Raw genomic sequence first — 4,787 nt, forward strand, 5'->3', positions numbered from 1 at the left:
AGATTTGCTTGTTGTAAGTTGAGAATATGAGGAGATACAGAGAACATACTGATTTGGGTAAACTGAAGGAACATAAGCGACGCCAGAAATTCCAATGCTTTTCTATTCTAATTCTTTTTGGGATATTGGAAAAATATTAAATTTTCCGTCGAAACAGACCGTTATAATTTAGAGTTTGGACTTTCTTGCTTTGAAGTTACATCATTCAGTAGACAATGATGACTTTCATGAATTAATATTAATTAGTAATACTTTGTAAATGAGTTTAGATCTATGTCCTAGAAATCCTTTCCTTGAATGGGAGTATTCATAGTTGTTGCACTGCTTGAATGGCGTTTGCATAATTTTCGCCAAGGTTAATGGCAAGCGCTCACTTTTTAAGTCTGACGAGCTTGGTTAGGAACTTTTAGCTACAGATTCAGTATTCAGAGTTACAGTAGAAAATCAACGCAGGTATGACTGTATCATTTACAAAACCTAATTTTGTTGGAAGATGGGAAAAAGCACTTATTATGTGACAAAATCAACAGTGTCAGATGGCTCTACGCACCACAATAACCACTTCCGCCACCAGCAAATTGTCTACTAGAGTTAGTTTCTCCGTCTGCCTGCCTCACTTTTGCTTACTTAATATCCTGCCTAATTTGATATGCTTTGTATGGCGATAAAACACAGTATTGTCTCCATTTTTATTAAGATTGTGCCAGCATACACAAGTAAAACAATTATTTGTGACGACCTGGTGATGGGGTGTAATTTAGTTGTCAACATGCACACCTGATATTTTGCGATGGTGGTTGAGTGTATTATGGATGCATTTGCTGACTGACAGATCTAGCTGACAAAATGCCCTCTTAGAATTATCAATAGTGACAACTTGGTGGTGGGGTCTATTCTGTATGTACGTGCCAACTGACAGATCTAGTTATCAAAATACACACTTAGAACTATCATGTGCGACTTGTTGGTGAGATGTATTCTGTATGTACATGCTTACTGACAGATCTAGTTGTCAACATACACACTTAGAACAATCATATGTGACAAATTGGTGGTGGTATGTACTTTGTATGTACATGCTTACTGACAGATCTACTTGTCAACATGCACACTTAGAACTATCATGTATGACAACGTGGTGAGATGTATTCTCTATTCATTTATTTACAGATCTAGTTTTTAAAATACACACTTATAATTATCATGTGTGACAACTTGGTGGTGAGATCTATTCTGTATGTACATACTTACTAACAGATTTAGTTGTCAATATACACACTTAGAACTATCATGTATGACACCTTGGTGGTAAGATGTATTGTGTATGTAGATGCTTACTAACAGATCTAGTTGTTAGTATGTACTTAGAATTATCATTTGTGACAACTTGCATTGCGGTATTCTTGTGAGAGAGATCCGATGTTTTAGTCAGTGTTTATATTTCTACGCTAGTGCAATTCAAATAGTTTTAGTTTAAAATATTTTATATCATTCTATTATCTTTGCCCCAAGTTTCAATGTCATATAAGATACATAACTAATTGCTTTTTGAAGAAGGGGGTCAATAAACTGGGGTGTGGTAGATATGCGCTCTTTCTGTTTACCATTTTTTGAAACCCCTAAAGCCTTTTTTTTTTACGAAATTGGATAATGTATATCCCTGTAATAACATTTCTTTGCAGAACCGCACTATATACTTCTGGGGGATTCCCCCACCTACCCTTAATCTGTAAAAAAATGTTTAATGTATGCTGAGTTGATATCACTGAAAATTACTGTAATGGTCGCTTCAGATCGGTTATATTTCATTTCCATAAAGATTTAGGAACTCGTAAAGAATTAATTCATCTAGTTTGATATATTTGGAAACTGGAGGTCACTTCAACATTTGTAGAAGCAAACACAAACCAGAAAGAAATTTTGAAAAAGCTTAGAAGACAATTGCACGTGGTATGAGTGGCGGAATGTTTATGCGTGAGGGGATTAGGTACGAGTGTGGGATTTTCTATTATTGTGAATAAAATAGCGACGAATTTCATTTCATTTTACTTGGACAGGAGCAGTTCATATCCAAATTATCATCTTTAGTTAGAAATTTAGTAAAAATGTGATGACTGTTTCCGTAGAGATAGTAGGTTGTTATTAGGTATTCCTTGCAGATGTATTTAAATTGCAACTACTTTACTGTCTTACGTATGGTGATCCACTCTTATTTCGATAGGAGTTTCATCCTCTGGAGAGAACTTTCAACTCTCTATGACCTATGCGACATATTTTCATCGTTTATTAATCCAATCCAAACTAGCTTGATTGAGTGTTTGATTTCTTGACTAATTTATTGATCCCTTCATTAAACTTAAATCTTCTTTAACAAAGGAGTCGATCGATCGATGCTAAAATAATGTGAATGGCAAACTTTCAAGAGAATTCATATCGTGTCTCAACATCAAAGTCTGACAAAAAAGTTGTTGCAGAATTTCGTTTACACTTTTATCTCTTAAAATGTCGAGCATACCCCTGCGCGCGAAAAAAAGAGAAAAAAAATTTGCAATGAGATGTACTTCTATGTCAATATCTTTGAAAAGAGTTTATACGCTTCGTGGCCTTTTGTCTGATATTCTATCTAGAGTCATATCCACCGACACTATCACTCTCCAATGAATTCTAAGAATTACTGTCCATTCTGTTCATTATGAACTGTTTCCATTACGACCTCTCAGACTTTCAAACCGAGATTAACTTACAAAATATCAACATTTTTGTAAGGTCTTTCAACGATCTAGGAGTCTCTCTCGTGGTGATAATTTGGATATATTTAAGTTGCTTGACATATTAACGGAATATTTCATAATTGCTAAAAGCACACTGGGATTGTTATCATTCTTGTCTACCATTTTTTCTTGATTTCAGTGGCTAGGTAGCGAGATTATTGGGGACCCACCTGCCGGTTTAGAGATGTTGAATAGCCTTGGTGTTCTGGTGTGCACTACTGCATGTCGTACCGGAAACAACATTTTAACTGGGATGTATCCTGTGATCTTGTTAAAACTGAGGTGATTATGAACGTTTGAAAATAAAATGGCGCTTCACATTAAAAAAATTGAGTTTGCATTTTAAAGATTTTGACATTTTTTGCCTTCATAATATTTTGTACGCCTTTTTTCGGATTCCCTAAATTATACATACATACATACATACATACATACATACATACATACATACATACATACATTCATGCATACATACATACATACATACATACATGTTGGGTGTTTCATTCGATTCATGAATGTACTGAAATTTTAACTGTCTTTCTCAATGGACAAGATAGTCTTCGAGAAAGGAGATCAATAACCTATGGCGCGGATAATTATGGAGGAAATATTTTAACAGGTACATTTTTCACGCTTTCTGCGTAGAACATTAAGTGTAGATCAGTGGTTCCCCAGCGTTTTCGGGCCACCTCCCCCTTGGTTATCCGCAGAGCACCCTACCTTACCCTGTAACAAGCATTATTCAGCATAAGCGCCCCTATTGGTAATCCCACCGCCCCCAAAAGGGAAATACAGACCACTTTGGGAACCACTGGTGTAGATGATTCAAACTCCGGTAAGTATATTAAAATAAAGTAAATCAAATTAGAGTTACTAATACAGAACGCTCTCAACGACTCATATGCGGCCAGTACATGCTGTAGGGGAAATGCGCAATCAATGTATCGACTATTTAGCGATATTAGTTATTATTCTTTCTCCTTTTTCACACAGTTGATATAATAATTGACATCTAATTGTATTTATTGCACCTGTTTAAAATCTACTTCTCGAATATTTTTGTGATCATAGTGACAATAATAATGATGATAATAATAAAAGTGATGACGGTAGGAGTGGCGGTAGTAGTAGCAGCAGCAGAAGCATTAGTAGTAATGGAAACTGCACAGTAGAAGACAGTGTCGTCGTTGTAATAGTAAGAGGGTGGGGCTTGTTTTTAGTGTTGTAACTATGCAGTCAATGCATCACTTTGATAAGCGTCGTTTCGATGTCGTCCTCATCGTGGTGGTCATCGTCGTTATTGTCGCAGTATTAGTATATTCAGAATCTCTTAAAAAAACTGTATATGAACACTAGTTAGCGAGGCAATGCCAGTCCATCAAATGTCAATTAGTGGCATCGGCAGACATAATGATTGGTCTTCGCTGCCTCATTGATCGGTAAAGATGCAAACAACCAGCACTATACTTCAGGAAACCATTGGAGAGACTCTAATGATATAGAACCCCGCGATAGCTCAGTTGGTAGAGCGGAGGACTGTAGAAATAGTTCATTGTTATCCTTAGGTCGCTGGTTCGAATCCGGCTCGCGGGACTATCTTTTCTTATTATTTACCTTTTTCAATGTCAAGACACACGGCGATGCGGCCTCGTGGATTTCGAATTAAAGGATAAAGATATTTTATTTATAGAATAATTACATTTTGTCCAATATATTACTGTTTTTCGTGTTGCAAAAATAACGTCGATGTATCCAATCGTCCATCGAAAGTTTTTCTGAGATATTTGTATCGTTATTCCGACCATTGTCGATGGGTAAAAAAATACTATTGCCTATATCTCTTGTTTAATTTCATAAGACTAAACAAATTCTGTTAGGGAAGAAGAATAACCTGTAAGATGTTTCAGGTGTGTAATATCAAATAAAAGGGGATGCTTGTAAAAGGTTAAGCGGTGATGATGATGATAATGATGATGACGATGATGATGATGATAATGATGATGAAGAATGCAG

The 4,787-nt window shown here is 35.9% G+C and overlaps 1 non-coding gene across 1 annotated transcript; it reads left to right on the forward strand.

Annotated features, from left to right (window-relative positions):
* The first annotated feature begins 4,279 nt into the window (after window positions 1-4,279).
* Window positions 4,280-4,367, forward strand: Trnay-gua (transfer RNA tyrosine (anticodon GUA)). Its single transcript is given in 2 exon segments — window positions 4,280-4,316; window positions 4,332-4,367. It is a non-coding gene; the product is annotated as a tRNA-Tyr (tRNA).
* Window positions 4,368-4,787: the final 420 nt, after the last annotated feature.

The sequence above is a fragment of the Sinohyriopsis cumingii genome, chromosome 3 (genome assembly GCF_028554795.1).
Source record: "Sinohyriopsis cumingii isolate HCF-2022 chromosome 3, ASM2855479v2, whole genome shotgun sequence".
Taxonomy (NCBI): domain Eukaryota; kingdom Metazoa; phylum Mollusca; class Bivalvia; order Unionida; family Unionidae; genus Sinohyriopsis; species Sinohyriopsis cumingii.